Here is a 25385-nt window from a genome sequence, read left to right as displayed (position 1 = left end):
ATGAAACTGGAATTCACCTGACTCCATATACAAAAATTAATTCAAAATGGATTAAAAATGTTAAGGCCTGAAACCAAAAAAACTATTAGATGAAAACATAGGGAAAAACTTCATAGGGTTTGTTATGACACTGCAATTAGGGTTGGTATATACTACATACCTACCAATAAGTAGCTCTAAAAATTGTATTAGGCATTTCAATATCACAGATGGCAAACACGTTTTATTTTTGGTGTCAACTCTGGGTAATTAGTTTTGACTATCTGGAATACTTTGTTTAGAACAACTGGGAGACTGAGACGAGGCACAGCTGAAAATAGTAGAGCGATCAATTGCTGATGTCTGCCACTGGCCCCAAATGGGGGAGGCATATTTGCCATCCTGAATCTAGTAAAAAGGTCAAAAAAAGTCAAGAGACTTGGTCTTTCTGCCTTCAATTAACTGGGTAATTTTGGAACATCTTTTATTCTCTATAGACCTCATTTTCTCCAATGTAAAATGAATGAGCAGAATTTTATGATTTCTAAGGTCTCTTTGAGTCTGAAAGTTCTGATTCTAATTTCAAAAATACTGCCAATGTTTCATAGGTTTGGAACGTAAATACATTTAAAAAAGTGTTTTTGCATTAATACATTTATGTGCAAGAAATTGGTTTACGGCCCTCTTTTGAGAAACAGCATCACCTAAGTGGAAGGGTGTGTAGGTCACTAAGTGAAGCAGTGCTGAAGCTTCCTCTTACCTGCTGTGTGCTTCTATTTCAGTCAAAATTTCACTGAGCCTCTGTTTCATCACCTGCAAAATGGAAGAAAAAAAATTATTTATATCCTCTTCTGACTGAGATGTGGAGTAATTAATGAAGTCACATTTTCTTAGTGCTTGGGATTTGTCAGAAGACAGATATTAATGTCATTCTAAAGTACAAGCGTTCATATAAAAATGTCACCCAGAAATTGTTCCTATGATATGGTATACATTAATATCCATTTGATATAAGACAGCTTTATTACAACAGAGCAATGCTTTCAAAAGGAAAAAGAGACTGGTTAAAAAAAAAAGAAACCCAGACTTAATCATTTTCTTTTTAAGCTGTGCTTTCATTTTCCTTAGTGTAAATCCTACTATCTGTAAGATTAAAAACATGATCAAAGATGAAAGAAGCTTGGTATTGCGGTAGTCCACTTGGCAAAAACGGCTCCCAGCAGAGTATAAAGAATACATATACAATACATTTGCTACTTCAATATACTTAAAACCAACATGCAGGTGAAAATATGCAAAAATGACTCTACAGGAAGTTGAAATATCTTGGTCCCATAAATAGTTATGACAATTGATCCTAGTACTAGATTCTGTTCCTGTGAACAAAGTCAGAACCTGAAAGAGGTCATATTATTCCTCAAAGCCAACATTCCAAAGAATGAATGAGTGGACAATGGAAAAAATGGGCCTGAACTCTCACCTGGGACATACTTGTAGGACAGAGAAGAAAAGCCAAGATAGGTAAATAGAAGCGTGGTATTGTGGTAGTCCACTTGGCAAAAATGGATCCCAGCCATTTTGGTTTCTTCCTCATCACTTTGAATCAACAACTTAATCATGGAAATAGAAAACAGAATTTGCCACCACTTACCCCATTTAAATACATTTCTTTCTTCCCTGCTTAACCATGGATTCCAGGCAGTAATGAGGAACATAACTGCAATGGCTATTACAATGAGACTTCAGAATAGAATCTTCCTGACTCAGTTTCAACTGACATGTCAATATGACGGATTCAGAATAAACAAGGTGAGCGAGACAAATACGCACACACAGATTTTTAGAGGAAATATCCAGACCTAATCCAGCAGTCCTGACAAACTGCCCTCCACCTCTACCCCAAGCCTGCCTTTGAGTACACTGAAGAAGACAGACTGTGGGGAGTGGGGTTACGTGAACAGATTGGTCAAGAGTTTTTCCGAGAACTGATGCATCCTGTGACTCTTCATCTTGCATTTTGTTTTCTGGAGGTTTTGTGGGGGATATTACCACTGACCCAGGGGTCAGGAAACTATAGCTTGCAAGTCAGATCTGGCCCACTGGTTGTTTTTGTACAGCCATGAGCACAATAGTTTTTACATTTCTAAACTGTAAAATGTGGGGGGAAATAAAAAAATGTCTTGTGACATATGAAAACGGTTTCAGATTTCAATTAAAATTTCAGTGTTCATAAATAAAATACTATTAAATACAGCCAATATAGCCATGCCATTTTTCTTAAAAAAATGAGATACAATTGGTATATAACATAATATTAGTTTCAGTTGTACAACATAATTTGATATTTATATATAATTTTATGTATGTATGTATATATAACATCTTCTTTATCCATTCATCCATTGGTGGACACTAGGTTTTTCTCATATTTTGACTAACCGGGATAATGCTACAATGAACATAGAGGTGCATGTTTTCAATTAATAATTTCATCTTCTTGGAGTAAATACCCAGAAGTGGAATAGCTGCTTAATATGACAGAACTATTTTTAGTATTTTGAGGAACCTCCATGCTGTTTTCCATAATGTTTATAACAATTTACATTCCCACCAATAGTGCACAAGGGTTCCACTTTCTCCACAACCTCACCAACACTGATTATCTTTTGTCTTTTTGATAATTGCCATTTTAATAGGTGTGAGGTGATACCTCATTGTGGGTTTGAATTGCACTTCTCTGATGATTAGTGATGGTGAGCATCTTTTCATGTTCCTATTGCCCATCTGTATGTCTTCTTTTGAGAAATATTTATTCAGGTCCTTTTTTCATTTTTAAATCACATTATTTGTTTTCTTGCTAATGAGTTGAGTTCCTTAAAAATTTTGGATATTAATAACATATCAGACATATGATTTACAAATATTTTCTCCTATTCATAGGTTATGATTTCATTTTGTTGACAGGTTCATTTGCTGTACAGAAGTTTTTAGTTTGACATAGTCCCACTTATTTATTCATTGCTTTGACTTTTGGACTCAGATCCAAAAATTCAGTGCCATGACCAATGTCAAGAAGCTTATCACCTATGTTTTCTTCAAGGAGTTTTATGCTTTCTTCAAGGAGTGTTACATTTAAGTCTTTAATCCATTTTGAGGTAATGTGTGTGTTTGGTGTTAAGACAGTGGTCTACTTTCTTTTGCATGTGATTTTCCAGTTTTCCCAACACCATCTATTGAAGAGACCATCCTTTACTCATTGGGTGTTCATGTTTCCTTTGCCATAAATTAACTGAAAATATGTAAGTGGGTGTATAACTTGGCTCTATTCTGTTCCATTGATGTCTGTTTTTATGCCAATACCATACTGTTTTGATTACTATAGTTCCATAGTATAGTTTGAAATCAGGAAGCATGATTCCTCCAGTTTTGTTGGTCTTTCTTAGGATTTCTTCGGCTATTTGGGGTCTTGAGTAGTTCCATACGCTATCTGTATGGAATTAGAACTAGAAATATTTGTTTTAGTTCTGTGAAAAATGACATTGACATTTTGATAGTGATTGCATTTAATCTGTAGAATGATTTAGGTAGTATGGATATTTTAACAATGTTAATTCTCCAAATCCACAGGGACAGTTATGTCTTTCCATTTATTTGTGTCTTATTCAAATTCTTTCATCAATGTCTTAAAGTTTTCAATATGTAGGTCTTTTACCTCCTTGGTTAAATTTATTCTAAGTATTTTATCATTTTGACTAGAGTTGTAAATGAAGTTTCTTTTCTAATTTCTCTCTCTGGTATGTTGTCTCATTAGTGTATAAAGATGCAACAGATTTCTGTGTATTAATTGTCACTCTGCAACTTTACTGAATTCATTTTTAATTCTAAAAGTTTTTTGGTGGAGTCTTAGGGTTTTCTATACATAGTATCATGTTATCTGCAAATGGTCACAGTTTTACTTCTTCCTTTCAATGTAGATGACTTTTATTCCTTTTTCTTGCTTATGGTAAGGACTTCCAACAATATGTTGAATAATAGTAGTAAAAATGGGCATCCTTTTCTTGTTTCTGGTCTTAGAAGAAATGCTCAGCTTTTCACTATTCAGTATGATGTTATTCAGATTTTTTTAAAAACGTGGCTTTTATTATGGGGTATGTTCCCTCTATACCCAATTTGTTGAGAATTTTTATCATAAACAGAAGATGAATTCTGTCAAAAGTTTTTCTGTATCTATTGAGGTGATTATATGATTTTTATCCTTCATTTCTGGATGTTAACCATCCTTGCATCCCTAGAACAAATCCCACTTGAATGTTGTGTATGATTTACTGTTGAATTCAGTTTACTATCATTTTGTTGGGCATTTTGCATCATGAAGAAACTGGTCTATAATTTTCCTTTTTTGTGTGTGGTGCCCTTGTCTGACTTTGGTACCAAGGTAATGCTGACCTGGTAAAATGAATCTGGAAGTATTCCCCCCTCTTCAGGTTTTTGGAAGAGTTTGAGAAACACAAATATTAAGGCTTCCTTGAACGTTTGGTAGACGTCAGCAGTGAAACTGTCTGGTCCTAGATTTTTGTTTGTTGGAGGGTTTTTAATACTGATTCAATTTCCTTACTAGTAATTGGTCTGTTCAGATTTTCTATTTCTTCATGAGTCAGTCTTGAAAGATTATATATTTCTAGGAATTTGTTTATTTCTTCTATATTGTCCACAGTTTGTTGTTATGCAGCCATACCCCTTTATTTATATATAATCTATGGCTGCTTTGGTGCTACAAAAGAAAATTGAGCAGTTTGACAGAGACTGGTCAACAAAGCCTGAAATATTCATCATTTTGGTCTTTACAGAAGAAGTTTGCCGATCCTTGATCTAACCACAAGCCTGATGAAAAGAGCTTTTGAGAGGCACTTGGATAACTTTGAAATGTGTTCCTTGTGTTTGGGATACTTTCATGACTAGTGTCTGATTCAGGCCTGAAAAACACTGACTACAGGGACTGTGGTCCAGGATGTCCTCCTTCCAGAGAAAATGAAGACCAGAAAAGAGTTGCCCAGCTACTCTGGTACTAGCTCTGGGAGAATGCTGCTGGCCTGTATTTCCATAATATGTTGGGGGAATAGGTGCACGAGCATTTCCCAAATATCAAATATGGGAACATATGAGAAAGGGCTCAGATGAACTCATCTTGACTACCTGGAGAGGGATCTCTGAAAGAAGTGGCAGGATGTGCCCCGTTAGAGGCCTGAGGCTTCAGGAGGTTCACACAAGAAATCATCTGGAATAGCCAATACTTCACTTTTTGGCCAGTGCAAAAATTGCCCAATGAAGTACAAGCCTTTCTATCCTGCTATGAGATAGCAGGCAACAAAGAAAAGGTGATAGGGAAGGTGTGAGGTGATGAAAGCTAGCCATGCCCTATCTATTCTCTCCAGTTTTCCTAAGATTATTGATTCAAGTTTTAAAAGATGGTGAAAAACAGAAATAGAGTTATGTTTTATTAATGTCAAGAGTCATCCTTTTCCAACATATCACTAACATTATTTACTGAGCAATACCAATATACAAGAACTCTATATCCATATTCTAATTTAATTATTGTAACAGTTCTATGACATTGATATTAATACACCCACATTTTATGTGAAGAAACAAAACTTTAGAGAGTTCAAGTGATATACCCAACGTCTCATGCCAGTGGGTGGCAGAGTCAAGATTTAGTCCACTGGCTGCCCAAATGCCTGCTCTTGCCATTGTATCCTGGGGGGATATGCCACTTTTCGTGCTATATTTATGTCCAGAGTCTCTACACTCCATGATGACAGTGTTCATCAGGCATTTTTGTACTAAATAAATGGTTATCATTTTTATTTAAAGTGGCCAGCTAATGGTTTGATTTCCTGAGGTTCATTCTGATCTCTTCACATCACCAAGCACAAAATTTAGTTTGCAGGCCAAAGGAGGCAAAGCTCTAACAGTATGTGGATAAATTGTTCACAGACTTCTTGGAAATATTTGGGAGCCATAGTCGAGAATAATATGTAGTCTACACAACAGGCCAAATCAATGAATATCCTGGGGACACAAAGGAGCTATATTTTCAGTTCCTTAACCAAACCTAGAATTGGTAGATTAATTTTTAAATTTCCAATCTTGTTTTTTCAGCTAGGTCACTATTTAAAATTCAATAGGCATATTAGATTAAGAGGATAACCTTTAATTTACTCAGGTTCAAATTCAACTATTTTTGCTATTCTCATTTGAAACTGGTAATAGGTTTTGAGAGAGGAAAGGATTGGGTAGTTAGAGAATAAGACATGGGGAAACATTTTTAAAAAGTTTTTATCTGGACATATTTCCTCCCAAGTAAGGTGAGCTCACTAAAGTAAATCTCACTAAGGCATGGTTTTCCAGTTTATCAACTAATTAATCATGGATGCAATGACAGAGGCAGTGATTGTACTCTACAGATGTAAACTGATACTGTGCAAATGAAAGATGCAGTTTATTTTAAAGCAATGAATGAGCAATTCCTTTGGAAATGCCTCAGATATCTTTTCCCTGAAAAAAGATTCTGCTTTAATCCCAAAACTCTTGGTGTCTGGTTCTATGGTCTAAATTTAATGTAACTATACATTGGTTACTGTGCTTTATTTTCTCTTTATTTCTTATTGTCCATCACCCTGACAGAACTGTGTTAGCATCACTAGTAGAATGTATAATTTCCATTGCAATCATTTCCTTTCCTGCTAGTTTTCTGAATGGACAGCATGCTCCTTGAGGGGAGATCCACTTCTCTTTATTTTTGTTCTATTTTACCCCTTTACCTAGCACATAGTAAGTAAGCAATACATGTCTTTTGAAATGGAACTGAATGGCTTAGATATTTCCTTCTGAGAAAGGCCAACCTTGACAATCCTCAGGTAGTAACAAATTAGGTGAATAGGAAAGAGAAGTGAGTGGTATCACTTCACATGTATTTAATTTGGGCAAGAATAAGGCATTTGATAAATACATGTCCAACTAGTTGGTGGTATTTGATCTTCTCTAACTAGGTAGCACAATTAGAATCCTCCACACTGATATTATTTGGTCACAGACCCCCTTTATTTTCTTTCATGTCACATTCTGTTTTGAGTGTTTCATGCCACAAAACACATGGTGAGGGAGCCTGTGATGAGTTGAAAGTTCTCCAAACTGTTTCCTCAACTTTTTCCAGCTTTTCATATTCTTTTCACGGTCGCACTTCTCTGGCATGAGCTGAAGCCTCCCCCAGTTATGAAACACTTACAGCCCACAGGCTGCAGGGCAGGCATCTGCTTCAAGTCTAAACAGAGATAGAGGTTCTCTCCTCTGGGCATTGGTCTTTACAATTAATAGCAGCATGTTACTCTCAGGGTAATCCCAATCTAAACAACCAATATTTAAAAATTATATAAACTTTTCCTTGGGAGCCTGGAAAGCTTGCAGAAGACCTCACATGGCCCTTGGTGAATGCTTCAGATCTACACTCCCCTTTGTTTTGGGTCACAAATGCTGTTCCTTTTCAAGAGCTGGCTTGGGAGATCATTTGGATTTGGTCCTGCTGGCCTAATACTGCGTACTTGGCTGGCTGGGACTTCCTGGCTCTGCTGATGATACTATACAGCAGGAATAGAGAAGGAGTCTTAATAAATCAGACAACCTGTACTCAGGCAATTTGTAAGAACAGAGAATAGGCAATTACAGGGATTAGACAGACAGGTATACAATATTTATAATATAATCTACGTATGTCTATATTTTTGTCTATCTATTTATCTATCATTTCTTACATAACACAAGTCTGGGGGCCATCTTTCATACTGTAGTTTGATCTGCAACCTATGGAGATGTGTAGTGCACATCCTATATGACTGCTGACAGCAGCCCTGACTGCCATTAGCTCACATTCATTGAGCACTTACTATAATCATGCACTGTGCCAAGCACTTTCCATAAGTGATTCCAGGAATTTTCACAACCTTATGAAGTGTCACTGTGAGTCTTTTACACATGAGGGAACTGAGTTTCAGAAACAACTTTGAGGAAGTTAGACAAAGATAACATCAAGGAAAATCAGAGTCTTCAATAAGCGAGGATTATTAATAAGTGTGGTCTCCCTGTGGTCTTCAACTATGGGGGCATATCAGTTGCCCTCCCTGGGTGGGATAATGGAGGGGATAGAGAGGTTACGGAAAGCATCATCAACATTGTGTTTTCATAGTTGGACATTTAAAAACAACTTACAATTTTTATAATACCAAGTGAGAGAAAGCAAAGCTTCACAAATGTTGCCAGGTGGTCAGCTACAGAAGATAGAGTCTATATCCTGTATTGCACTTCAGTGACTGTTAATGGTAAGAGAGAGGAAGAGGTGACCTCCACCACCCCAGGAAGAAAAAAAATGAGCAAGGGTGTGTTTTAGAAACTCTGGGGGTTGGTGTGGCATATTTCATTTTGCCAAAGGGGACATGGGTTGTAAAAGGTAAAGAAACTCTCATGTATATATACCAATCAAATCAAACTGGTAATTACCAAACGTCTACTATTTTAAAGTTATGCTGACTCACAGAAAGCTAAAAGTTGTATTGTAACTCTGGTTTCCATTACACAGATTAAATTCCCTGAGCAATGACTTGGTGTTTCATTTTCTCTCGGCGAAGTTCTGGCTGGGTTAAGCTGGGCATTGCACAGAATATACACATTCCCTGAGATCACTGTGAAAATCAGACCTTAAAACTAGAGGATTTATGATCCTAGGAGCAAAACCAGCACTGCAAGACCAAACAAAGATTAGAAAAGAAGTATTTGGACTGAGAAAAGCAATAAAATACTTCTCTTTTCCCTTAGATGGCTATCTAGGAATTTTTCTCTAAAATTTGAGATTAGACCAAGAAAATCAGAGCTACCTGGAAGTGGACAGGCCTTTGGGAAATATTTATGACAACTGCTGCACTTAGAGGTAGGGAATCGGGCTTCCCTGCAAATGCAAAGAGAGGGAGAAAGAGAGAGAGGGAGAGAACCTGAGCTGATGATGTTATTTCACAGATGTGTTTTAAACTAAGGCCTGCAACTTCTGTGAGATGGTGGAATGTTGTTTGTTTTCAATGCTCAAAACCCCTTTTCTTTGGGAAATCACAGTATCCAGTCATAGTGGTTCTCTGACCCCTGACCTGGAGGTTGACATGTGTGACCCAAGCTAATACAATCAGAGACCTTTCCCTGACATTTGTTTCAACTTGAAGTCTTCTTCACTCTGCTGGATCAAGGAACCAATAGTATAAGGGTGGCAGGGCTGCTGGTTACCATGAACTTCACTAGGTGAAGAAGCACCCTGGCAAAAAATACCAAATGAAGGCAACACTTAGTGCTCCAGTGTCTAAGCTCAAATGCTTGCCCTGCCCCTTCCTGCGTGACCCTGGGGCACTTACGTCTATGAGCCTTGGTTTCCTCATATACAAATTGGAACACCAGGGTGAAACACAGTCACACAACGTATTAAAAGTATTTACAGTATCCAATACATCATAAATGTTAAAAACCAAAAGATGAATGGAGGCTAATTAAGACTCCTGCTGCACTTCTCTAAATATTTTGAAGAACTATCTCATTGCTCTGCCTTATTTAATTCACATAGTTCTTGGCAAAGTTAATCCACAGCCCTCCTGGTGATTTACGTAACAGCTCGGTTTTGCTTCATTTGGTGTTTTCTACTGCAGTAAATAGTCAGGTAAATACAGTGAGTTAAGTTTATTCTTGTTGGGATGAACTAGGTCATGAGGCAGGGGATCTTGATTATACACAGTCAGCAATTTCAGTTTTATAGAAAAAGTAAGAATGAAAGAAAACGGAGAATATCATTTTCTAGGCCTGTATCCTATCTTTTAGGGAAATTGTGGCTGGTGAATTTCTACTATAGCCATGTCTAGGTTCAGAAATTCTTTCTGGAGACAAATTTGGACATATTTTGTAGCTACGGCTATAAAAGACAATTATTGGGCTGAAAAGCCAGGTGCTGTTTTTCATTCATTCAATGATATTTATTGAACACCTACTTCATGCCAAGTACTCGTAAAGTGGCTGGAGATACATAAGTGACAAAATAAATATCCCTACTATTTTTAAAGTCTCTTTTTCTTAATTGTGTGAAATACACATAATGAAAAATTAATCATTTAAAAGTGAAGAATTAGAGGCGTTAGTACATTCATGATTTTGTGCAACTGCCATCTCCACCTAGTTCCAAAAACATTCACATCACCTGAAAGGAAAAGTTATACCTGTTAAGCAGGTGTTCCCCACTTTTTCACCAAATCCTGTCTCTGATAACCACTAATCCATACATATTTCATACAAATGGAGTCATACAACATGTGACCTTCTGTGTTTGGTCTTTTTCAATTAGCATAATATTTTCAAGGTTCATCTATGTTGCAACATGTATGACTACTTCCTTCTTTTTAAGACTGAATAGCATTCCTTTGTGTGTATAATCCACATTTTGTTTGTCCAATCACCTGGTAATGGCAGTTGGGCTGTTTCCACCTTTTGGCTATGGTGAATAGTGCTGCTATGGACATGTGTGTACATGTACGTGTTTCAATTTCAGTTGGAGAATATACCTAGGAGTGAACTGCGGAATCGTACAGTAAATCTAAGTTCAGCTGTTTGAGGAACCGCCAAACTGTACTCCAAACTGGCTACACCACTTTACATTCCCAAAAACGGTATGTGGGAATTTCAGTTTCTTGACACCATTGTCAACTTGTTATTTTCCATGTTTTCATGATAGCCATCACAGTGGGTGTGAAAAGCTGCCTCATTGTGGATTCGGTTTATATTTCTCTTTTGACGAATGATGTGGAGCATCTTTTCATGTGCTGCTTGGCTGTTATATCTTTGAAGAAATGTCTGTTCAGGTTCTTTGCCCATTTTTAAATTTGTTTGTGTATTTGTTGTCGAGCTGTAAATTTTTTGATATTCCAGATACTAGACCCTCATGAGATACATGATTTGCAAGTATTTATCTGATTCTGTAGTTTTTTTTTTCTCTTTCTTGGTAATGCCCTTTGATGCATGAAATAGTTCTTAATTTTAAGAATGCCAGTTTATCTTTTTCTGTTGTTGCTGTCAAAACTAAGAATCTATGTCCAAACCCAAGGTCATGAAGACTCATCCTTTATGTTTTCCTCTAAGAATTTATGGATTTAGCACTTATATTTAGGTGGATGAAATGTTTTGAGCTAACTTTTATACATGGTGTGAGGTAGGAGTCCACCCTCACTCTTCTTCATGTGAATATCCAATATTTATACCATCTTACATGAAAAGCCCCAATAATACCATCAATATAATTAAAACTAAATTGACACCATCATAGTCAAGAGGGGCCTAAGGAGACATGACAACAAAATGTAACATGATGCAGCAGGTGAAATCCTGGAACGGAAACTGTACACTAGGTAAAAAACTAAGGAAATCTGATGAAATTATGGGTTTTAGTTAATAATAAAGTATCCATCTTACTTCACCAATTGTAGCAATGTACCATACTAATTATATGGTTAATTACAGGGGAAACTATAAACGTGGGGTTTATGGAAACTCTCTGTGCTAGCATCACAATGTTTCTGTAAATCTAAAACATTTCTAAAATTAAAAAAAAAGTATTAAAAAAGATAAATTAGTCACATCAAAAACAATTGCAGTATCTAGGGACAAACTTAATAAAAGATGGTCTCTACACTGAAAAATACTAAACATTGGTGAGAACAATTTAAAATGACTTAGTGAGACACATCATGTTCATGGATTGGTAGCCTCAGTATTGTTAAGATGTCAGTTCTATGAAATCTGTTTATAGAGTTAGTGGCATCCTAGTCAAAATCCCAGCAAATGTCTTTGCAGAAATTGGCAGGTGTATTTTAGAATTTTTAAGGAAATGCAAATGACCAAGAATAGCCAAAACAATTTTGAAAAGGAAGAAAATTAGAAGTGTTACACTACCCGATTTCAAGGCTTATTATAAAGCTCCAGTAATCATAACATAGTATTGAGAAAAGTGCTGACATATAGATCAGTGGACAAGAAATAGACCCATACATCCACGGTCAATTTAATTTTGGAAAGGTTTTAAAATACTTAAATGGGAAAAAGTAAACTTGTTTTTAGTAAGTCATGTGGGAACAACTGGACGTTCATATTTAAAAAATAAAACGTTGATGTCTACTCATGCCAAAAGCCAAAATTAATTCAAAATAGATCCTATGTCTAAATGTAAAAGCCAAAACTGTAGTATTTCTGAAAATATATGAGAAAATTTTGTAACTTTGGGGTAGGCAAAGATTTCTTAGAGTAACCATAAAAGAAAAAAGGATAGATTGTACCTTACCAAAATCAAAACTTTTTTCTCTTCAAAGGAAACCAGTAGGAAAACCTGAAGGCAAGCCACCGATTGGAGGAAACTATTTCAATACATGATTGACAGAGCACTTATATCCAGAATATACAATGCACAATATGTAAAGAGCTCTTAAACTCAATAATAAGATGACAGACAATTCAATTAAAAAACAGGCTAAAGACTTGAAAAGGCACTTAAAAGAAGATATATAACTAATAAACACACGAAAAGATACTCGTCGTATTAGCCTTCAAGGAAATGCACATTAAAACACAATGAGATAACCACTTCACAGCAGCAGAATAACTAAAATTAAAATGACTCACAATAGCAAGCACTGGTGAGGAAATGGAGTGCTGGAAGTCATAAACGTTACAACTTTTTGGGAAAATATTTTGGTAGATTTTTTATGAACTTCAACAAACAATTATTATTTACCCAGTAATTTCACTCGTAGGCATTTACCCAAGAGAAATGAAAACATATGCCTACAAGAAAAATTAACACTAATGTCACAACAGCATTATTCATAAAAAAAAATAGGCAACTCTAATGGCCATCAATAGATGAAGGGACAAACGCAGTGATACATTATAAAATGTTATATAAACAAGTTATTATAAAATGGTATGTTTATAAACTGTAGCATATATTATAAAATGAAAACTGATAAAACAGAATACTGAGCAATAAAAGGGAGTGAACTAATGTACAAAAAAACATGGATTAATATAAAAAGCATGCTGAATGGAAGGAGCCAGATAGAAAAGAGAACATCCCGTCGGATTTTTTTCTAAGCCCTAAAATAGGTAGAACTAATATATGGTGATAGAAATCAGACCAGTGTTGGCACTTTACGACCCTGAGAGTTGATGCTTTCTTAAATTTTGTACCCTATGCACCTCAGTCACCTCACCCTAGTATTGGCCCTGGTAATCATTTAAATTTATCCTGTGAAAAAAAGTCCATTGACAAGTGAGTTTGTGACAAAGACATGGCTTGAAGCCCTTCTACGCTCACTGTACAGTTTATTGTTCATAATCTTAAGTCATCAAAGTTTTATAAATAACAGTGAAAAAGGTTTGATTGGAATTTTATCTTGAAAAATACAACATAACTGATGAAACAATCATCTTTTTTGTGTAAGAGAATTTAGGTCATAATTTCAGCTGTGAGATAGTCCTTGAATAATTAAAGCAAGACTCAAGTGCTGTTGCATGTGTGTGTGTAACTGTGTGTACACATACAATTATTTAAAAAATTGAGCTATAAGACACCTTTACTTTTTACTTTTGTATCATGATCATCAAAATCAGTTTGCAAAAAATACACAGTCGATACATTTTTCTCAAGGACCGTTCCTAAGTTTTGATGGTCAGGTCATTTTCTTTTGAGGCATCTGTAGTGTCATCTCACTTGCTTATGCTCTGTTCTTTTGCTACTAACAAGTTCTGCTGTAGGCCATCTGCCACTGCCTTTGGGGATGACTAGAGCAATTATGCTCAGTTGGTAAGAGCCCACACGTTTTTCAAGGTTTGTGATTTTACTCTTCCAGCCATTTGCATTGTGTTTATTCCATAATTGGGAGATTGTATAAATATAACAACCTATAAGATACCAACTAGCAAATACCATTGGCACAATGAGGAAAGAAGCTAAAATTAAGTCAGAAGGTTGTTTGAAGGAAGACTAGCTTTTAAAGAGGTTGTTTCTTTGTTGGACACAGTGAATACTAAGGTAATGGGGACCTCTCATACTTGGAGCATAGCTCCTTGAAACAATGTTGTTCTGAAATTTAAGTGCTTTTTATATAGGGTCAGTTCCTCATTTCAATAAATGGTTCTTGGACAACTTCCTATCCATATGGAAAAACATCAGATTGAATCTCTTCTTTATTCCACACACAAACATGAATTATACAGATGGGTTAAAAACAAAATCTACAAAAAAAACTTTTAAATGAAAAAATATAGAATATCTTTAAGATATTGAGAAGGGAAGGAATTCCTAAATAAGAAATAAGGCACAAAACAAGAGGGAAAAGATTGATGAATATGATCACATTAAAAATAATACATGAGTTCATCAAAATAAAGAATAAAAAGATTAATCAGAAAGAAAAATCTAAGAAATAATATAATATAGTAACAAGAATGAAAGTCTAGATAATATAAAGAATTTCTACAGATCAATAAGAAACTAACAATTACATAGAAAATTTGTGTAAGTGACAGCAATAGAGGTTGATACACTAGAAACATCGAACTCATTTCAAATATGGAAAATTCAAAATAAAATCCAGTAAGAGAGACAGGGCTACTCCTGGTAATAGCATACTGGATTATTCTAGACAGACTTTCCCTATGAGAATAACTGGACAGCTTGACAAAATGTTTTTCTTTAAATCTCTATGAAAACGACAAGACAATACCAATACAGTAAGAACTTGAGGTTCTAAGATTGGAGGGAGGATGGGATTCCCAAGGAGGTGGGCCTATAACCTGAACTGCTTCGTTTATAACAAAGAAAGCAAATACCACTTGCTGTAAAGAGAAGATGAACATTAAAAAATGTAGAACGATGTTTTGAAGTTTTAAAGAGAGCACCTGTATGCCACTTCAAACTGTCCTTGGTATGGAAACCACTGCCCTGACACATAGCAGAAAACGAGATCATTTCTGCTCTGAAGGAATTTAAGGTTGGTGGAGAAGGTAAATAAGTAGGTAATTATAATAGAATTAAACTTAAGTGGTAGGATAATCCTCAAGTAAGAGCACACGTGTAGGGGACATGAGAATACTCTGTGCATAGAAGAAGTCTAAAAGGATATAAAATCTAACTTTGGACTTGAGAGGGCAGGATGTTTTAGGTATATGTAAGGACCCAAATGTGGGACTAGCGAGTTGCTGGAAGTTGTTCCATTTGACTGAAGCAGAGAACAGGGAGAGGACTGGAGGTGGGAGGGAGATGGGGCTTGGAGGTCCACAGGGGGCCTCGGCACGAGGGGACTTGTAGGCCACGCGACAGACTTGGAGCCTTATCTCAAGAGCCACAGGAAGCTATCGAAGAGTCTAAGCTAGTGAATGATATGATTAGACTTCTATTTGGTACACAGCAGGGCCAGAGGCAAAAAGGATGGTTTAGATTAAGAAGCTGACACAGTTGGCCAAGTGAGCCATGTGGTGACTGGAAGTAATGGAAGTTAGAATGAAGTCAGAGAAGTAAGCAAATTATAGAATATTGAGGAAGTAGAAAGAGTGTAGGGCTCAAAGACTGACTGGACATAGGGACCAAATAAGAGGGGCAAGTCAAGAATCATTTCAACTTTGGGTAGCTGGGTAGATGGTGGTACCAGACACTGCGACTGGAGAAAATGAGAGAAACAATGTGGATAACTTGTACAGCATCACACTTGGCTTGGCGTTGGTTTACTGTTGCACACGTCTTTACAGATGAAGCTGTTATTTCCCCAACAAAACATGGCTCGCAAGTTCCAGAAATGCCAGATTCCTTGTTTCAAAACATGTGGACTGATTTTATTAAAGACCCTGTCTCAAGGTTAGGGGTATTTAAACACAGAGTTCCAAAATCCATGACCTAACATTATAAAGGCTACTTCACTCTGTAAGTAATTCCTAGATTAGCTGCTTGCACGATTTAGGCATAAGGCTTAGGAGTATTGCTAATTGTTTGTGCCACTGACCTCCAGTTTATAAAATGAGGTCAGAGTTCCCCTGAGATTATTTTCCTTCTTTTAAAAAACAACATAATTACCAAAGCATAGTTATCCTGGGCAGCAGCTAAATAATAAAATGTTTTGCTTCAGGCACAACATAAAACAATTGCACATATTCCTTCATTTTGTATAGTAGGCCATAAATATATGCAGGAAGCAACATTAATTTCCTATAGAATGATTGCCAAGTTGAAATTTTCTGATCAGTGGTAAAACAGGAATGCATGGATCTGCATCCTATGAGCCCTGTGGCATGGACAGTATATGGTCATTTTTATAGATAATTCTCCCAGAAAAACCTTTAAAGCAAGATGGCCATGGAAGTCATGCATTGCCAAGCTGTTAAGAAATATTGGTTATTACCTCCAAATCAGTCCCTGAAGGGTTACCATTAATATTTGGCCTTGGGAAGGAGTCAACAAACATCCATGTCTGTGATACTTTATATATTCATGTACAAGCAGAGAGAAGTAGAAATAGTTTACATAGCACATAATAAGGGTCTTTAATATTACTTACCAATCCTCACACTGCCAATGTATGCATTTATGTGGATGGTAATATTGCAAACTAGTTAGCAGAATGGAATTAGGTGTCAAATCCTAGCCTTGCCACTTAAGAAGCAACGTGACTTTGAACAAATTATTTAAACTCTCTAGATCTTAGTTTCTTCATTGACACAATGGGATGATATGCTGTTCCTTGTGTATAATAAGTTAACACAGGCAAAGAATCTAGACTAATGTATCAGAAACATTCAACAAATGGAAATAATGTTAGAATGCAACATAAATATATAGTAATGATCCACAGTAGGCTGAAGTCTGATATTAGACCTAGATGCCTAGTGTAATGAACATGGTCTACAGGAAACACAATAATATCATAGTCCACTGACTCTAAGATGTGCATTTTTAAACATTTAAATGAGGAGCATTGACTTTGCCTGCATACACACACATCAAAACTAGTGGAAAGGGTGACAGCAACATGGAAGAAAAATCCAGATCCAACAATGGAGCGTTCTTTTAAAACATGCCACATCATCAATGCTCTCATTGACATGGAGGATGGCATAGTGGGAAAATGCAGACACTGATGACCTTCATCTGCAAAAGGACTCAGAAGGGCGTGGCTCTGAATGAGAAATTCTATATATGGGCCAGTATGTCTAACTAGGGCTATTGATTATACAGAGCACTTTCAAGTAAATATAAAATGTCTAGTGATGAAGCATTGTGGCATGATTTGTCAGTCTTTGTTACAACGACACACAAAAAATGGAACATCCTACAACTAATGACAACTTAGCTTTACGGAAATACGGTAAACAAGACAGTAGGAAAAGTCAAGAGAATTTAGAAAGGTTAGAAAACTGAGTTGATATAGGTAGACTTATCTGGGTTCAAATCTTACCTCCGCCATTCCCAGTTATATTATTTTTAAACAAAAGACCATCACTAGGAGCCTCCGTAACATGATGATCTTACCTAAACCATTAGGTAAATTGTGTGGATTGGACAAAATAGTATAGATGAAATGCTTAGCACCACGCTGTGCAAGTATTTCAGAACTACAAAAGATGATTGATAGTATTATAATTAATAATCTATTGTTTTATTTGAAAGGTCAAACTACTTTCAGATATTTTTCCACAGCATATAAGAGGAAGATAGATGTTATAAGTATCTATCAATCATCCACATAAAACAAAAATATGTATTTTTCAGTATATTAACATAAGCTATGATTTAAGCTTCTGTATTTTTCTTTAAGCATAATACAAAAATGGATGAATAAATGTACACCAGATTTCAAAGTTACATTTATAATGTTCTGATTTAAAATGTAATTGAAGTGCTCTATTCAAAAGTTTAAGATGGGGTGGTCAAGAACAATGCAAAAATAGATGATGATCTCTTCTAGCTGAAACTGAGGAACAGGATGAATAAATGATTGTTAATCAAAAAAGTCAGGCCATATATACTAGCAATATATAGACGGAAATATCACTGTCATTAACAAGGGTTTCCAATGTAAGGCTTAAGCTGGGACACTTACAGGCGATGCACTAACCCTCTGACTTGTTGCATTTGAACTGCTACACTCATGGACAGCTATGAACAATGCTCTCCCGTGAACAGTAGTAGGTATGACTTCATTTATTTGTTAGTGAATGATAGTGTGTTACAGACACACGTGCCTTTCTGAAGATCCTCCCTCACTGATTCTCAAACTTAAGATTCCTGTTAAAGGAAAAATAATTGTGGCTCTGTGGTGTGAAGTTATTTTATGATGATGTTAGTTAAATGTATGTATATGTAAAACTAGATATAAGCAATTATAAGTCAAATAGAATCAGAAATAATAAAAGCAAAGCAAAGCCAATACAATTAAAATTGATTTTGTTACATGCAGTTGCTGAAATTGTTTTGCTGAAACCCACCAACTGCTTGCAACATGAGTTTAATACCAACTGAACAAAGAGTCCTTTGAGTTCAGCCTCCCTAAAATGCCAAGTTGGGTGTGATGGGCCATTTTCCTGTAGCTTTTCTGTTTGAACTACCACAAAAGTTTAGCCCTCATTTGACGTGCATTAATTAAGTCAGCCTGTATTCTCTTTTCATTCGCCTATAATAAATACATGACTTCATTGCAATCACAAACCCAACTGCAAATAAGGACAGCACAGTATCTGTTGTTTTTAACAACCACCACAAAGTGCAGCAGCTGAAAACAGCAACAATCATTTCTCTCTCACGGTTTCTTTAGGTTAGGAACCATTAGGAACCCAGGAGTGGCTTACTTAGCTTTGGGACTTCCATGAGGGCTCAGAGTTATAGAGAGAGCAGCAGTTGCTGGGCTGAGGCTGAGGTCATCTCAAAGTCTTCATCACCCACATGCCTGGTAGCTGGGCTAGGAAGACTTGAACAGCTGGGGTTCCTCTAACAATCTCTCTGCACTCCCTCCATTTGGTCTCCATAGCATGGCAGCTCTGGAAAGCCAGATTTCTTCTAGGTGGCTCAGAGGCTTCCCAAGTGCATTCCCCAAGAGAAAGAGCCAGATGGAAGCCATATCACCTTTTCTAACCTAGCCTTGGAAGTCATACAAAGGCATTTTACCTCATTCTGTCCAATAGAAGCAAGTCACTAAGTCCTATCTGCATTCAAGGGAAGTGAAATTAGACTCTACTTTTTGAAGGGAAGTATGTGAGAGAATTTGAAATATATTTTAAAACTTTTAGATACTGAAATCATGTGGCCATTTGCAATTCTAAAATACTTATCTGTGTGTGAATCAGTATATGCTTACATGTGTATACAAATCTCACAGGGAATTCACATAACCTTCAGAAAAGGTAAGTAGCCCCCAATGGTCTGTAGACCAGTTTGAAAAAATAATTCAGTTATGCACCAATTACAATAGCATGGAATGGAAGTTTCTTTAAATCATGGTGGAAGAGAGAATGCACTTAAAGAACTAGGAAGAGAAGACAAACTGGAAAGTGTCTGATGAACTGGTGAAGCTCAAGAATGTGATGTATGCATTGATGATTTTATGTCTTTTTAAGTGTCTTTCCCATGTACTCTAATGATGGCTAAGAGGCCCACTCCATAAATAGCTAGGACTTCCTATCAAGCTCTTGCAATGTTCTTTCATTACTTGGTAAATACTATGAAATAACATACTCTACTAGGTACCAGGACAATGTTAGTAAGGGTAAAATATAGTCCTATTCCTGTGGGTATTGTGGGTCTAGTAGGGAAGACAGGCATTAAGCAAATAATTATACATGTAATAAATGCTACAAAGGAGAAATCATAAGGTGCCATGTCAATGCTAACTGAGTCTGGGGGAAGGGGCTCAAACAGGGAATGGCGTGTAAGCTAACATCCAGAGAATGGGGTGATCACCAGATGAAGGGGAAGTGGGTGGGGAATTTTCAGGCTTTTCTCATGTTTGGTTTCAACCATTGTGTGTCTCTTGCTTCCAACATTATACAAGAAAGATGCAGCCACCACTGAAATAGATTTTTGGTCTATAAAAGAACAGACAGTGATGGATGGATGGAATATTAATAGTTTGCTTTTATAATTAGTATCAATTCCTATTTAATATTGCTCAGTGATCTGTAAATCCTGGTAAGGCATTAAAGGAAAAAGATATCCAAATGGCTGCATCAGTCCCTCTGCAAGTCATCATCTCATGAAGGCAGGCCACTGGGATCTAGATGGTTTTCAGACTGACTACTAGCACATGCCTGGTTGTCTCAAGCTCTCAAGCTCGGCATTCTGTGCCTCAGGACTTCCCTCCCTTTAGCAATTCATTTCTCCATTTGCAGCTGAGAAGAGTCAGAAAGAACAGCTTACCTCCCACTGGCTTCAAAGGAGCTGGCCTGACGTCTCTGCAGCTGGCAAGCTTTGCTTTCCTGGCATTTCCCACTTGTCAGTAGGGCTCCCATGGCTTGAGGGACAGCTCTGCCATTCCAGAAAAAAAAAAAAAAACACTGAAGGTGAGAAAGGGAGGCAAGACATTTCAGATGCTCTGAACTCTTCCTCTGTGGGGAGGGTAGGTCTTAACCCACACCTAGAATGGAAAGAAAAGGCCTCCAGAGAGTCCCCAGATGCCAGGGATGAACTTGCTCCTCTCTGATCCATCCCCTGCCATGTTGTCCTGGGCACAGTTGGCATGATTAGTGCTTGTCTACCTCTTATATTTGAGATAACAATGTTATTCCAAATGACTGAGATGTGGCCTGCAATTCACCCGTGGAATTCCCAGTACCTGGAGGCAAAACAGTAGGTGTGCTGTCTTTTGTATTAAAGAAGGGCTCATATTAAAACTACTCAACTGAGACGGGGGTTGACTAACTAGAATAGAAACTGGCTACAGGGACAGACATAAGCTCTTTAATTTCTGAATCGTGGAGAGTTCCAGGAGTCCTGAGGAGAGAGGGAGATAGTCTCAGGACTGTGTAGTTTGCTAACTGGTCTGCACATAGTTTAGAATTTTAACAATTGGTGTCTGCTGTTGTAAGGGTGGTGCTCAGTATGCAGTGTGCATGTACCCTAAAATGGCAGGGGTCAGAGGCAGTGCAAAACAACTGATGTAGCATGGCTAGACTTCAGTGCCAGTTCTTTAACTTGCTTTGTGACTTTGGGGAAGTCACTTCTCTCCTTCAACCTCAGTTTTTCCATCAGGCTAAATGATATTTAAGTGTCCTTCCGGTGAAATAAGATTCATTTTCACAATCCTAAAGCCATGATCTATGTGCTATTTTTATTCTTTTTATATTTTTATTTTTTTATTTTGGTATCATTAATCTACAATTGCAGAAAGAACATTATGTTTACTAGGTTCCCCCCTTCACCAAATCCCCCCCCACATACCCCTTCACAGTCACTGTCCATCTGCGTAGTAAGATGCTGTAAAATCACTGCTTGTCTTCTCTGTGTTGCACAGCCCTCCCCGTGCCCCCCCCACTATACATGCTAATCGTAATGCCCCCTTTCTTTTTTCCCGCCCTTATCCCTCCCTTCCCACCCATCCTCCCCAGTCCCTTTCCCTTTGGTAACTATTAGTCCATTCTTGGGTTCTGTGCTTCTGCTGCTGTTTTGTTCCTTCAGTTTTCTTTTGTTCTTATACTCCACATATGAGTGAAATCATTTGGTACTTGTCCTTCTCCGCTTGGCTTATTTCACTGAGCATAATACCCTCTAGCTCCATCCATGTTGTTGTAAATGGTAGGATCTGTTTTTTTCTTATGGCTGCGTAATATTCCATTGTGTATATGTACCACATCTTCTTTATCCATTCATCTACTGATGGACACTTAGGTTGCTTCCATATCTTGGCTATTGTAAACGGTGCAGTGATAAACATAGGGGTGCATCTGTCTTTTTCAAACTGGAGTGCTGCATTCTTAGGGTAAATTCTTAAAAGTGGAATTCCTGGGTCAAATGGTATTTCTATTTTGAGCATTCTGAGGAACCTCCATACTGCTTTCCACAATGGTTGAACTAGTTTACATTCCCACCAGCAGTGTAGGAGGGTTCCCCTTTCTCCACAACCTCGCCAACATTTGTTGTTGTTTGTCTTTTTGATGATGGTGATCCTTACTGGTGTGAGGTGATATCTCATTGTGGTTTTAATTTGCATTTCTCTGATGATTAGCGATGTGGAGAATCTTTTCATGTGCCTGTTGGCCATCTGAATTTCTTCTTTAGAGAACTGTCTATTCAGCTCCTCTGCCCATTTTTTAATTGGATTATTTGCTTCTTGTTTGTTGAGGTGTGTGAGCTCTTTATATATTTTGGAATGTCAATCCTTTATCGGATCTGTCATTTATGAATATGTTCTCCCATACTGTAGGATACCTTTTTGTTCTATTGATGGTGTCCTTCGCTGTACAGAAGGTTTGCAGCTTGATATAGTCCCACTTATTCATTTTTGCCTTTGTTTCCCTTGCTGGGGGAGATATGTTCATGAAGAAGTCACTCATGTTTATGTCCATGAGATTTTTGCCTATGTTTTTTTCTAAGAGTTTTATGGTTTCTTGACTTACATTCAGGTCTTTGATCCATTTGGAGTTTACTTTTGTGTATGGGGTTAGACAGTGATCCAGTTTCATTCTCTTACATGTAGCTGTCCAGTTTTGCCAGCACCATCTGTTGAAGAGACTGTCATTTCCCCATTGTATGTCCATGGCTCCTTTATCGTATATTAATTGGCTATATATGTTTGGGTTAATGTCTGGATTCTCTAGTCTGTTCCATTGGTATGTGGCTCTGTTCTTGTGCCAGTACCAAATTGTCTTGATTACTGTGGCTTTGTAGTAGAGCTTGAAGTTGGGGAACAAGATCCCCCCCACTTTATTCTTCCTTCTCAGGATTACGTTGGCTATTCAGGGTCTTTGACGGTTCCATATGAATTTTTGAACTATTTGTTTCAGTTCATTGAAGAATGCTGTTGGTAATTTGATAGGAATTGCATCGAATCTGTATATTGCTTTGGGCAGGATGGCCATTTTGATGATATTAATTCTTCCTAGCCAGGAGCATGGGATGAGTTTCCATTTGTTAGTGACCTCTTTAATTTCTCTTAAGAGTGTCTTGTAGTTTTCAGGGTATAGGTCTTTCACTTCCTTGGTTAGGTTTATTCCTAGGTATTTTATTCTTTTTGATGCAATTGTGAATGGAATTGTTTTCCTGATTTCTCTTTCTATTAGTTCATTGTTAGTGTATAGGAAAGCTACAGATTTCTGTGTGTTAATTTTGTATCCTGCAACTTTGCTGAATTCCGATATTAGTTCTAGTAGTTTTGGAGTGGAGTCTTTAGGGATTTTTATGTTCAATATCATGTCATCTGCAAACAGGGACAGTTTGACTTCTTCTTTACCAATCTGGACTCCTTGTATTTCTTTGTTTTGTCTGGTTGCCTGTGGCTAGGACCTCCAGTACCACGTTGAATAGCAGTGGGGAGAGTGGGCATCCCTGTCTTGTTCCCGATTGCAAAGGAAAAGCTTTCAGCCTCTCGCTGTTCAGTATGATGTTAGCTGTGGGTTTATCATATATGGCCTTTATTATGTTGAGGTACTTGCCCTCTATACCCATTTTGTTGAGAGTTTTTGTCATGAATTGATGTTGAATTTTGTCAAATGCTTTTTCAGCATCTATGGAGATGATCATGTGGTTTTTGTCCTTCTTTTTATTGATGTGGTGGATGATGTTGATGGATTTTCAAATGTTGTACCATCCTTGCATCCCTGGGATGAATCCCACTTGGTCATGGTGTATGATCCTCTTGATGTAATTTTGAATTCAGTTTGCTAATATTTTGTTGAGTATTTTTGCATCTACATTCATGAGGGATATTAGTCTGTAGCTTTCTTTTTTGGTGGGGTCTTTGCCTGGTTTTGGTTTTAGGGTGATGTTGGCTTCATAGAATGAGTTTGGGAGTATTCCCTCCTCTTCTATTTTTTGGTAAACTTTAAGGAGAATGAGTATTATGTCTTCTCTGTAAGTCTGATAAAATTCTGAGGTAAATCCATCTGGCCCGGGGGTTTTGTTCTTGGGTAGTTTTTTGATTACCACTTCAATTTCGTTGCTGGTAATTGGTCTGTTTAGATTTTCTGTTCCTTTCTGGGTCAGTCTTGGAAGGTTGTATTTTTCTAAGCAGTTGTCCATTTCTCCTAGGTTTTCCAGCTTGTTAGCATATAGGTTTTCATAGTATTCTCTATTAATTCTTTGTATTTCTGTGGGGTCCATCGTGATTTTTCCTTTCTCGTTTCTAATTCTGTTGATGTGTGTTGACTCTCTTTTTCTCTTAATAAGTCTGGCTAGAGGCTTATCTATTTTGTTTATTTTCTCAAAGAACCAGCTCTTGGTTTCATTGATTTTTGCTATTGTTTTATTCTTCTCAATTTTATTTATTTCTTCTCTGATTTTTATTATGTCCCTCCATCTGCTGCCCTTAGGCCTCATTTGTTCTTCTTTTTTCCAATTTCGATAGTTGTGACATTAGACTATTCATTTGGGATTGTTCTTCCTTCTTTAAATATGCCTGGATTGCTATATAGTTTCCTCTTAAGACTGCTTTTGCTGCGTCCCACAGAAGTTGGGGTGTTGTGTTATTGTTGTCATTTGTTTCCATATATTGCTGGATCTCCAGTTTAATTTGGTCATTGATCCATTGATTATTTAGGAGCATGTTGTTAAGCCTCCATGTGTTTGTGAGCCTTTTTGCTTTCTTTGTACAATTTATTTCTAGTTTTATACCTTTGTGGTCTGAAAAGTTGGCTGGTAGAATTTCAATCTTTTGGAATTTACTGAGGCTCTTTTTGTGGCCTAGTATGTGGTCTATTCTGGAGAATGTTCCGTGTGCACTTGAGAAGAATGTATATCCTGTTGCTTTTGGATGTAGAGTTCTATGGATGTCTATTAGGTTCATCTGTTCTAGCATGTTGTTCAGTGCTTCCATGTCCTTACTTATTTTCTGTCTGGTGGATCTGTCCTTTGGGGTGAGTGGTGTGTTAAAGTTTCCCAAAATGAATGCATTGCATTCTATTTCCTCCTTTAATTCTGTTAGTATTTGTTTCACATATATTGGTGCTCCTGTATTGGGTGCATATATGTTTATAATGGTTATATCCTCTTGTTGGACTGAGCCCTTTATCACTATGTAATGTCCTTCTTTATCTCTTGTTACTTTCTTTATTTGAAGTCTATTTTGTCTGATACTAGTATTGTA

General features: G+C 37.0%; 1 protein-coding gene across 21 annotated transcripts in view; it reads left to right on the top strand.

Annotated features, from left to right (window-relative positions):
* The window catches only part of LOC118908344 (uncharacterized), a 290358-nt gene that overhangs the window by 74236 nt on the left and 190737 nt on the right, over positions 1–25385 (top strand). For 4 of the 21 annotated variants that reach the window (XR_008999331.1, XR_008999329.1, XR_008999337.1 and 1 more), the window contains exon 3: positions 10607–10724. The exons of the other annotated variants lie outside the window; for them this stretch is intronic. The gene's annotated coding sequence lies outside the window, so the exon portion shown is untranslated. The remainder of the gene's footprint in view (positions 1–10606; positions 10725–25385) is intronic. 21 annotated transcript variants of the gene reach the window in all.

This window comes from Manis pentadactyla, chromosome 1 (genome assembly GCF_030020395.1).
Source record: "Manis pentadactyla isolate mManPen7 chromosome 1, mManPen7.hap1, whole genome shotgun sequence".
NCBI lineage: Eukaryota > Metazoa > Chordata > Mammalia > Pholidota > Manidae > Manis > Manis pentadactyla.
This window is presented reverse-complemented; position numbering and strand designations above follow the sequence as displayed.